The following is a 12,728-nucleotide window of genomic DNA, read 5'->3' on the forward strand; positions in this document are numbered from 1 at the left end:
ATCTAATGTTACATACTTGCAGCTTCAGTCTGAGATAATTTTCTTTGAAAAGAAAGATATAATGGAAATTTAAGTTATCAAAATTACTTTTCCTTAAAAGAACAATTTCACATCTCATTCTAGAACTTACAACTTATGATTTTGAGCCATTCCCTGAAATAAGATGTAAACTTGGTCATTATTAACTTGATATCATTTTCTCAAATATGTCTGACATTTTCAGAGGCTCTGCTACTTGAGTTCCCTTCCTTTCTCTTGCAGTCTATATGTACTTCCTCTCCATGAATCAGATGTTTCCACATCACTTTATTCAGATTGTTCTCCCCTGTACTTCAGTTCAGTTGGATATTTTCCACCATCTGGTTTCAAGTTGTTAAATGGGTATCTGGAGGCTAATATTTCCACATTCTAGTAAGAAATGGTAATTATAAAATATGTTGTTTTTATTACCCTGTGGTGACTGAAGGAAACCATAGGCAAAGAGCACTACATTTTCTCTCATTTTAATGCAGCTGCATATCAATCATATTCTCAGCTACTTGTGGATTTCTTTTTCTCTGCTAGATTAATGTGGAGATTATATTTCTCAACAAACAAAATGTATAGCCTCTTACAAGTCACCAAAGCCAAAGTAAATTTGTCAACTCCAGTGCTAAGTCTTTCAGCTGGTCTATGGCTCTCAAGGGAAGTTATTCTTCCTTGGCATAGCAGGGAGAATGGCATGGTATGATCATTTGTCCTCACCAATAACATAGGAATGAAAATAAGCTATCTTTATCTCTATCTATCTGAATATCCACATAGCAATTGACATAATTTATATACTCTTGATGATAACCACTCCAACAATAATTACTACTCAAGGCAGTTAGGAAATAAAATGTATTACATTCTGTGGAAATGAAAAATACTTACGTCATGTTCAGTTCTAAGATATCATAAAATTAGGTATTTGATTAAATCTCAGTTTAAAAAATGGTATCAACATTTTTCACAAGAATCTAAAATAAATTTATACTATGATCATGAAATCAATTTCACAATAATTGAATAAGGAAAAAACTGTTTCTTCAATAGACATTCTGGTATCAGTTCAGAGCCCTCTTTCATTTAGCTGACTGATAGGAAAAAATGTTATAATACATTTTCTTTGTTTTAATTCTAAGGTTTAACCCATTTAAAAAATATAAATTCAGTTGGGAGGAGAAAACTATTGAGCTTTACCAGCCTGTCACTCATAAGTTTCAATGAGCTTATGAACTCACTTCTTCAAAAGTGAAATTTTAGAACAAAAAAAAACCCCTCAAAGGTTTTGAGAATGCTCTGTGTCCAAGGAAATTAAGTATGTTGTACCATTGTAGAGGTGGAAAAATGTGGAAAGAGTGGCTTAAAGAACTAAACTCCTACTTGGTAAATTTCACTGTTGTGCAGTGAAAGTGACCATTCATTCAACAATTATTCACTAGGACCTAGAAATATGAATTACACAAAAACAGATATGCTCTTACAGAGTTACAGTCTGACCTCTAAAAAGAAAATGAAGGCAATAATGACCATACAAATAAATAACTACAAATTAAGATTAATACCAGAAAGAAGGAAAGAGTATCAGAAAGTGATTTGACCTGAGTTCTGCTGGATGATTGGATAGAAATGGAATGAAATGTTCCAGAAAACAAGAGGTAGCGTGTGTAAAGGCCTTGAGCTGTGAGGGAATATGGCAAGAAAGCCTTAAAGGGTAGACAAAGGCAGACTACACAGAAGCCTGTTGAACACGTTAAATAGTTTTATCTTGACATAAGAGTAATGAGAAAACATTGAAAGATTTTAAATCAAGAGAGGAACCAAGGATAAAATTTGTGTTAACATTTTTTGGCGGCAGTTAGAAGCAGATAGGGAGTAAGAGTTGATATGATGAGACAAAATTACGGAGCTGTCATAGTTTAGTCAAGAGATACTGCTTAGCACTAAGGTGATAGCAGCAGAGTTTGAAAGGACTGGATGCATGTAAGTGATTTTGGAGATAAAATTCATAAAACTTAGTGCTATATTAACAATGAGGTAGGCATGAGGTGATGAGGGTGCATTTTGATTATAGGAGATCCTGAAGGAGAACAGTATTTGGTGGGGTAGATATGTGTGCCAATGTGTGTGTAATGTGTTCAGTGTTGGACTGAGGTAACTTTAAAACAACTGAGAAAAGGTATAGAACAAGTAGTCGAATGTATTGTTTTGGATTACAGATAGCTGTCTGATATATAAAGATGACATGTATGACACTTAACTGTTATTACTTTTCCGGCTCTCTATCCACTACACATATATACATTTTAAAACTTATTTGAGCTTATGTGCTAATTGAAACCAGGGAAAAGATTATTGAAACTCGGTCTGACATCAGTTGTCTGGAGATAGCATTCACTTGGACACGAAAAGGCTCCTCAAACCGAGGGAAATGAGAATGAGAAACCAGTGGACTCTATGAACATATTAATTATCTAACATGTAACATGTAATGACTGAGTAGAAGAGCATGAGCCTGCAAAGGATTAGAGATGAAATGGGAAGAAATTCAGAAAAGTAAGTAACAATTAAGTATAGTGTTGTACACGGTAAGGGAAAACTGTTTCAAGAAGGGATGTGTAGGTTAACAGTGAACACTGGTAGTAAGAGGTCAAATAAAATGTAAACTGTAAAGTCCATTTTATTTAGTGACACCAGTGACATTAACCCTATCTGAAGTGGGTGAGTGGGAGACAAATACATAGAGACAGTGAGTATAAGTAATATGAAGAAATTAGCTTTACATATGGGGTAGGAAAAAGTAGGTTTACAGTTGTAAAAATGAATAATACAATAATTAATAAATAAGAACACAAGAATAAACTGTTTTGTGTACTCACAACTGTTAACCTAATTTTTCCTACCCCTGTAAAGGAGTTCCTTTGTCCTCACTGGGGACAAGGGTGATAGGCTATTTGAAAATTTAAGTAAATGTTTGGATATTTGTGTTGAGAAAATTAGAAAATTTCTTCCTGAAAGTTTCTATCTTCTATTCTCAAATCTCTGACCCCCTCTCCCTCTTTATACACAAGCACAGAATAGAAGAGGACATTGGCGAGAGGCTTAAGGATAGTAGAGAAGTTCTAGAAAAGTGACTTAACTGGACAAACATGATAAGGATACTGAGTAGTGTTGCAGTCCTACTGTTTAAGTTTGTAAGTGTAAACTTAGACCAACAATAGTTAGCTAGATATTATTGAAACGATGTGCTATGAAATCTATACTGAATAAGAAGGCAAGTGATGAAAGACAGGATGTGAGTGAATGGAAAAAACTAAAGGGATCAATAGACAGGAAATCTCCATTACCCTGAGGTATGACCATAAGGAAAACAGTTGAACAAGCAAGCTGAAAGGATAGGAGGTTGAAGTTAGAGAAGAAAAGACTTTGGTGATTTTATATCTCAAGATTTAACCTTACTCCTTGCTGGTCCTGCCCTCAAATCAAACCATAATTCTACTAACTGGGCTTGATAAATTCTTCCCTTGACTCTCTTCCTGGTACCCTCTTTCTTCTTGCTTTGATCCACTTCCAAGAATTTTAGAAATTGGAATCTTGTCTCTGAAACAGAGTTGCTGTGGGTGGTTTCAACTCTCACCCTCAGCACCTTTCTCTTGCTTGAGTCCTTCTTAGTTTATCTGCCTGATTAATGGTTTATTCTGTTTTCCATATCATAGTAATCCCTGGTTTGACTAGGCTTGCTGCTATATAAATGCATTTATTTAAAAAAAAAAGATTAAAGGAAAAGGAAAAGGAAAGGAAATAGGTTGGGATGACATTTCCTAACTTTTTTTTAAATGATAATATTTGTAGAAGCTTTTTGGTATACTGAAGAGAGGAGAGGGGTGGGCCCACAGCATCAAGAAACCTCCCCAGATGCTGGAAAGCAGACATGGTGATTGTGCGATGCAGCCACAGCAACAGTAAAAAGGGAAGTCCAGCTTTAGCAAACCCGTGATTCAGGATGGAAGCAGTGTTCTTCCTGGACTGGTGTCCCTAAGGTGGTGCTCTTGGGCTGTCTCTGTCTTGGCTGCCTGTAGACAAGGGAGTACCCTCACCTGGTGAGAGGGAAGAGGGAAACCTGGGTTGGACCTACCCCCATGCCAGAGAGCTGAAGCAAACCTATCATCGCCACCATCAGTCCTACCAAAACCTTTATGTCAATGCCAAAGAGCAGCAGCCAAGGTTTCCCAATGGAAAGGTTCATTTATTTTCTTATACCCGACATTTGTCCTAAAAGTGGACACATACACCGCCTTCCATAGTAATACTGTTTACCTGACCTTCAGAGTCCCTTTTGCTTCAAGACATGTTTGATGATGCCAGTCTCTGAATTCTGATATGCCTACTGGGCATAATATTTAAACATAAAACTCTTGACTGTCTTTCTTCATAGTTAGGCTGGAAATACTATTCTTTCTCTTCTGAGTGTTGATGTTGGCTATGCCTTATTAGCATATTAGAATGGCTATACCTGAACAGACCATTCTTCCCTTGTCCAAATACCAGTGCAGAATCTATTTGAAAATCCTAATCAAGCCCATAACACTGCCATGTGATCATATGCTCATTGAAAGTAAGGAATGCTTCCAAAGCATCACAGACGACTCAAATTTATGCCATCCCTTCTGTTGCTTGTGGATCTCTTCATGGACCCGGTACTATACTCAAAGAAATTCTCTTGCCAGTGTGAAATTCTGGGAGAAAATTCAAAAACACTATCCAAAGGAATGTAAGGTTAGAGTCTCTTGCCAAGAATCAGAAGACAGCGATGATGACTTTCAGCCAGTTCATCTGTTAAGTGAACCTGGAGAATTGAGAAGAGAATATGAAGAGGAGAAAATAAAGATGGAGGCAGTGTAATTGGACAATGAACAAAAAGAAAGCAAAGCCAGGGAAGAATACATACAGAAATTACTGGCCAAGGAAGAAAAAGAGGGAAGAAAACAGGCAAAAATAGAACAAAAGAGATAGAAGAACAACTGAAAACCGATAAAGAACCAGCAAGAAAGCTAAGCTTTCATATTAATAATTTCAGTGAGGAAAGTGTCTTGGCTTCTCCCATGACAACCAGGTTGCAAAAGAAAAGTAACAACAAACAAACACACATTGGATATACTCAGGAGTATTTGTCACCTGAATCTCAGTTTGGGTCAGTATCACTGTTACAAATTGTGCAAGAAGGCAAGAAAAATTCCATGTCTAAAGAAACTGACAGTAATGATATAAAAAAAAAAAACCTAAGTGGCAAGGCACAAAATTTGAGAGAGATATGCTAACACTTTCTTCTCAAATATGCCTTGAGATTCAAAAACAAAGTGCAAAGTCTTCAATAGAGTCACCTATGACTCAGTTATGCCTATGACCAGGCATACTGGATCACACCTTGAAAGAAAAGTCAAAATGAGACCAAACTACTTTGATAGAGAGGTATGTGTCACAATTTATAAGGAACCCAAACTGAGAGTTCCATACTCTAGAAAAGCTGCAGTTAAGCCTTGAGTCCAAACAGAGAGTGGGTATACTACATTAGCCATGGCACAGATAACTGGAAAAAACACAGTTAAGACAGAAAATGAAGAGTCAGAATCTTATGTATTGATCATTAAAGAAGACATTTCCAAAAGAAAAAAAACAGGAATTTTTGTTTGAAAGAGCCAGGGACGTTTCCGGAAAAAAAAAAAAAGGAGCGGTGATAATGTTCCCCAAAGCTTCCTCAGACCAACAAGAAACATAAGTCACTGTCCCTGAAAGCTATTAGATTTGGTACATCTACCTTTTGAGAGATAAAACCAAGAAGAACAAGAAATGTTTATTAACATTAGAGCTTCAGAAAGAGATAGACAAAGAACGAATGAAGCCAACCCAGCAAAAACAATCCTTGGATGAATATCTGCCACCTGCTACATCCTCAGGTCCAGACAAAGTGCTAAGTGGACAAAGGAAGAATTCCAAAGACAGCAACTGCAAAAAACAAACTGATATAAAGCATTAAAAAACTAAGAAAGACCTGGCTGGTGTAGCTCGGTGGATTGAGCACAGGCCTGCAAACCAGAGTATCTCGGTTTGATTCCCAGTCAGGGCACATGCCTGGGTTGCAGGACAGTGCCCAGCAGGGGACACACCAGAGCAACCATACGTTGATATTTCTCTCCCTCTCTCCTTCCCTTCCCCTCTAAAGATAAATAAATAAAATTTAAACAAAACTAAGAAAGACTCAAAAAATTAAAATTAGCAGCCTTCTTTTATGATCCAGTTGTAATATTTACTTAATGTTAATGGAAGAAAGATGCCAAATTCTACTAGAGATTATCGCAATGTATTTAAAAGTGCATTCCTTACAGATATTTCAGAAATAAAGAAAGTAATGCATGGTTAAAGGGAATATTTTATAGTCTAGTACAGATGGATTGTGAAGCTCTCTCTTTTTTTCTCAAAACATGCATGTGTTATGTCCTTTCTTCACCTTTTTCTCCTATAGTAATCAAAGCAAGATTATACTATCCTAAGTGGTAAAGAAATCCAAGTTTAAAATTTAAGTTTTCTTGCTACTTTCCCATGTATTTGTAAAGCAATCAAAATTCATCTTGCATAATACTAAAAATAATCTAGATACCATCTTTTAATTATTTTAATCATTATAGCATTTTCTTTGATATCAAGTGGGTTAGGATCCACATGAAATCCAAAAAATCAGTTTTCTGGAAAATTAGGGTTAATTGACAGAAACAAAACTAGACTCATGAAACAAAAGGTGTTAAGAGTTGAGGTGAGGCTGAATGGGACGAATTGATCATTTGGAAGCATTGGAACTGAGCTGGCCATCAGAAACTGAGTCCAGGATGGAGTAGCAGGTACAGTTTGGCAGAGCATTCTTCCTCATTCTTAAATGACACAGAAAACATTTGGGTTTTACAACTTTTCACACCATAGTATCTGGTATCAAAATCAAAATTAGTTACAAAATTGCCTAAACCTTTGGAAATTCACATTTCTATTAGTCTGATATTCCAGGAAAAAAATAGAAATTTCTGTAGGAGAGTTATGTAACAATATCCTATGCTGTGGAATCTGAAACATAAATAACCATTTGCTTATTTTATTATATTATTATTTGTATTAATATTGACTTTTGTTCGTGTTTATGGGCAAGAATAGAAAGTATGATACTTCAGGTTTGCCCTATATTATGGCTCAAAGTTAAATCAGAAGGCAGTGATTTCATTTTGTAAAATTTTACTTAGAGACTATTAATCTTTGTCTCATTAATATGAATAACTATGAGCAAACAAACAGCAGTTTTAATAGTATTTCTGCTGATATTTGCTTGTCTATCCTTTTAAGGTAAAAAATACAACAAAATGTCTCAGGACTAATTTTAGTTTAAATTTGGCAATGTTTTAATACATTATTGAAATATTTTCCTCCAAATTTTGTAACTGAAATTCTGTTAATCTTTTCAATTTGATGGCATCTTTTTCAACATTGATTAGGTAATTGTGGGTAGAATTTTGATGTTAACTTAAAATTTAGTTTTCCCTTTCCCCAAAAAAAGTGATTGCTCTCTGAGTAATGATTGTGCTGAAATGAAGTGTAGTCAGAAACTAACCAATTTGTCTAAAATAGACTAAAATCTATCTAACCAAAATGACATTTTTTAAGTGTATTTATTGGAAATTTAATTATTTGACATATTTTGAAATTTATTTATTCAAGTACAGTTTTCTGTCTTTTACTCCCATCCGAGCCCACCCCCCAGTACTCCCCACCTCCCTCCCATTTCCACCCTCCTTAGTCGTTGTCCATGTGTCCTTTATACTAGTTCCTGTAAATCCTTCCCCTTTTCCCCTGAGATTCCCTCCCCTCTCCCCTCTGGTCACTGTCCCCTTGTGTTGAAAGACAAATACCATAGGATCTCACCTTTAACAGGAAGCTAAACAACAAAACAAACAAACAAGCAAAATAAAAACAAAGACACTGAAATAGAGAACAAGGGGACAGTGACCAAAATAACATTTTTGAAGGAGCAATTTCACTTTACATTTTATGGTAAATATTATCAGAATGCCTCAAATTACAAATTATGCAATTAAATCTTCCTGGAATAGACCATAACCAAAAAGGGGGGAAATAGTCTCCCCGACTAAAGTGGGTTTTAAGATAAATTTTATTTATTTATTTATTTATTTCACATTTGGTTTTTTTTTTTTTTTTTTTTTTTTCAAAAAATTTATTTATTTATTTTTAGAGAAAGAGGAAGGGAGAGAGAAAGGAAGGGAGAGATGTCAATGTGTGGTTACCTCTTACATGGCCCCCACTGGGGACCTGGCCAGATGACCTGACTGGGATCAAACTGGAGACCCTTTGGTTCACAGCTAGCACTCAATCCACTGAGTTACACCAGACAGAGCTCACATTTGTTTTGTTTTTAACTCCTTCTTGCTGTGTCTTGTGATTTTCATTTTTAGGCACAAATATTACATATCAGATTGTCTTGGTTTATGTTTACATTTTAAAAGAGTTCCTGATTTATTTTTAGTGTCATTAAGTGAATTATAAAATGTAGAATAACTAACTGGTCAGTTGTATGGCATTTTCTGTAGCTCATAGTTTGGTAATGGGCATTGGCAATAGTAAGTAAAAATACAAATGTAATTATTTAGGACTAATAACTAAAATAATAATGACTATCTTTTTAAAATTTCTCTTAACTTTAAGAATTTATCTAAATTTTATGTTTATTTTGAAACATTTTTCTTAGGTTGTATTATTTAAACTGGTTGGTTTTTTTGAAGTTAAAATGTTAGAAACTAGACTGTTAGGCATTTTAGCACTGATCATTTTGGAATGCTTGTGTCATATTTAATAGAATGACAAAAATAATTAGGCCTTTTTAAACCTCTATATATTTTTTATTGAATGTATTGAGATGACATTGGTTCAAAAAACCATATAGGTTTCACGTGTACAATTCAATAAGACAAGTTTAAAGATAAATTTTAATTTCTCTAGTACTCTTTCTAATAGTCCTGCCATGTATGCCTTTTTGTTAAACACTAATGTTTTGCAGCAGTAATCAGAATTCATTGCTACATTTTCCTCTCATTTTTGTGGAAAGTGTTTAATTTCTCAGGGAGTAGTAAAACTGTGCAGAGCTTGAGAAACTGAAAATTAAAATATTAAAAATAAAAATGGACTATTATGTATATTTTTAAAATAAAAATTACATTAAAGGTTCTGCACAACAAAAGTACCAAAGGAAAATTGAAAGACATAGCAAACTGGTGTAGAAATAGAACCAATTCATCACAATGAGCAAATTTCTTTTAAAGTGTCTGCTAGTGGGGCTACCTCTATCAAGGCACTGAGCCTGATATGCTTTCTGAATTTTGGAAAGTCAAAGACTTTGGGCCTGTTGTGTTTTTGCCCCTAATGGGTGGTTAGGAGATACTGGTTCACTCTTTTTCTTCAAGTTCGCATGCCCCCAGGCAGCCTGCTTTCCCCCTTTTACCCTTAAACGTTCTTTTATGCCTATCTATTTTATTATTTTCAGGCTTTTTACTTGTACTTAGTAGATAGGAGCTGGGAGAGATGGGTCTAGGCCATCTTGTTCCAAATCAGGAAGCTGTTTTGTTTTATTTTTAAACTAATTTCTGGGTTGATTTCAAAGAGAGAGAGGGTTGTTAAGGTTTCCTACTACACTTTATTTCAGAAATTGAAGTTTATACATCCTTAAGTCCTTAGCCTCTTATGTAAAATTCTCCACAGATTTATCCTTCTATTCATATTCTCTCCATAAATTTATTCCTCATTCTTCATAATGTAAGCCATCTCTTCAGCCAAATCACTCTTATTAATACATCTTGCTCCCTCCTGCCACCGTGCTTTTATTAATGCCATTGCCTCTATTTGGAATGTTCTCTATTTTTCTCAATTAATTTAAACCAATTTGGTTAAGAACAAAATTATAATCATCAACCACTATGAAATTCTACTTCACCGACTTTATTCTGTGACAAATTCTTATCATCCCTAGAGATCCCTTAATCAACATTTCTTAACCACTAAACTTGCAATATTTCTCCTTATGTATTTTGCCCTTCTTCATGAGCTATTTTTTTATATATCCAAACCACCTGGAAAAGGACTACACATTGAGGGGAAAAAAGCCTCTAGTAGGAATTGCAAAGCAATTATTTCAACTATTTTGATGAAAGACTCTCAGATACTTCTGCTTTGTGTTTATGAATATTTCACACATCTTTGTCTGGATTTTATTTAGGTCTACGAAGGCAGAGAAACTGAAGGTAGGGTAGTTTAGATAATAAGCTCAATTCTGCATTTTGATTTCCATTTGTATATCTAAATTATGCGACCAGATGTCATGAGAAAAATCTGGAAACTCTTCCACCCTGTGAATGGATGATACTGTGTGAAAAAAACAGATGATAAAAAGCAGCAAATATTTTTCTGTAATGTTTCTTGCTTTGAAAACCCCTGAAGTTTAAAATTTGCTCTTTATTGAAATTGCATTAAGGCATATCTGTAAATTACATGAGGTTTATTTACAAAACAATATAGGTAGTATTCAGTAATAGTAGGCTATTGACTCTGGAATCAAATTCTGTCTCTCCTGTCAAACTATTGAATGACTTCCAACATTCTGATATTCCCAAGTTTTTCCCACTGCTGATTAGTTTTAAACTATGCACAGGATATTTGCTTCCAAAGAAAATGGAATAAAAGAACAGATTTCTCCTCTCATCAAAAACAACAATACAAAAACAAGATACATGAAATAATAGTTTACAAGACACTGGATATCTGTCAATAAAAGAAAGTGATCCCCCCAAAAAATAAACAATGTGAGTCCCATGGTTCTCTCAGTGTATTGCATTGAGAGAGTTTCTAGTCTATAGGGAAAGGGACCCAAGGCAGAGCCTAGTGAATTACCTAAGGAAAGGTTAAACAGCTGAGGGTCTAAGTAGATTAAGGCAATTATAGTTTATAAAACAGTACTGGAGAGGAGAGTGCTGCAGTCAGGTGTTCAGCTGAGTATTGGTACATGCCTGTGAGGAAACTACCATGGCCTTGGAAATAACCACCACAGTATTAGAGGTAAGAATTCCAAGCATTCACATAAGCCAGGAGTAGTGACTATTTCTACCAGCTAAATATTATTAAAAATCTCAATATTTAAAACACTTTGGGTTGAAGAAACAGGACAGTATCACCTCAATAACTGGAAATAATTATCCCTAGACTATAAATGGCTTGGGTCCCACCTAACAAAACTTAAAAGCAAGATACAAAATGATCAAACTGTTTCTAAGTAGCATAACTAAATTCTAGAACAAAGGATTAGTAATACATAAATATCAGGCACCGAACAATACAGGTGTGCTTTGTGGAGGTCTTTTCTAAGGGATGAACAAGGGGAAGTCCTTGGGAGGTATGGAAGACTGTCTATCACAAGTACCACTGGGGAAACCATATCAGGAACTTACATTTACTTGTGACTCTTCCGGCTGTTTTCCAGCATACCTGCTTGCATGAGGGACACCCTGCAGACCTTTTGGCTACACAAAATGGATACTGAGGCAGCAATTCTGTGGAGTAGTTTAACTAAAAAGTCTCAACAGCATAAGAAATAATAAAACACTTAGGAATAAATTTAGCGAAGATGGTACAAAATCAATACACTGAAAACTACAAAACATTAAGAAATTTAAAAAGACAAAAACAAATGGAAAGATATTTTGTAGTCATGGCTTGGAATAATTGATATTGTTAACATACCTATACTATCCCAACCCATCTATAAATTTAATGAAATTCCTGTCAAAATTCCAATGGCATTACTCCCAGAAATAGAAAAAAAATCCTAAAATTTGTATGGACCCACAAAAGACCCTGAATAGCCAAAGTAATTCTGAGGAAGAAGAACAAAATTAAACACATCGCACTTCCTGATTTCAAACTATACTAAAAAGATATAGTAATCAAAATAATATGAGGCTGGTATAAAAATAGACTTGTAAAGCAATTGAAATGAATAGAGAGCCCAGAAATTAATGTGCACACATATAGTAAAATACTATTCCACAAGGGAGCCAAGAACACTCAATGGGGAAAGGATAGGCTCTTCAATAAACAGTTCTGGAAAAAGTAGATAATTACATGTAGAAGAATAAAATCAGACCACAATTTTACACCACCCACAAAAAATTAACTCAAAATAGATTGCAGGCTTGGACATAGACCTGAACCCACAAAACTCCTGGAAGAAAACATGGGTATAAAATCTTTCACATTGGTCTTGGCAATGATTTTTGGGAATGACACCAAAAGCATAGAAAACCTAAGCAAAAATCAATCAGACTGCATGACACTGAAAAGCTTCTGTACAACAAAAGAAATAATCTGCAAAATGACAAGTCAAATTGAAAAATGGGAGAAATTATTTGTAAATCATATATTTGATAAGAACTTAATTCCAAAATATATTTTAAAAACTCATACAACTCAATAGCAAATAAATCAGTTAAAATGAGCAAATGACGTGAATAGACATTTTTCCAAAGAAGACATAGAAATGGCCAGGAAGTACATAGAAACATGCTCAACATCATATGGAAATGCACATCAAAACCACAATGAGATAT

At 34.8% G+C, this 12,728-nt stretch overlaps 1 pseudogene; it reads left to right on the top strand.

Moving 5' to 3' along the window:
* The first annotated feature begins 4,527 nt into the window (after nt 1-4,527).
* LOC119063016 (E3 ubiquitin-protein ligase RNF168-like) lies at nt 4,528-6,442 on the top strand (annotated as a pseudogene).
* The last annotated feature ends 6,286 nt before the right edge of the window (nt 6,443-12,728 follow it).

This window comes from Artibeus jamaicensis, unplaced genomic scaffold (genome assembly GCF_021234435.1).
Source record: "Artibeus jamaicensis isolate MK-2021 breed Jamaican fruit bat unplaced genomic scaffold, CSHL_Jam_final scaffold_378, whole genome shotgun sequence".
Classification (NCBI taxonomy): Eukaryota; Metazoa; Chordata; class Mammalia; order Chiroptera; family Phyllostomidae; genus Artibeus; species Artibeus jamaicensis.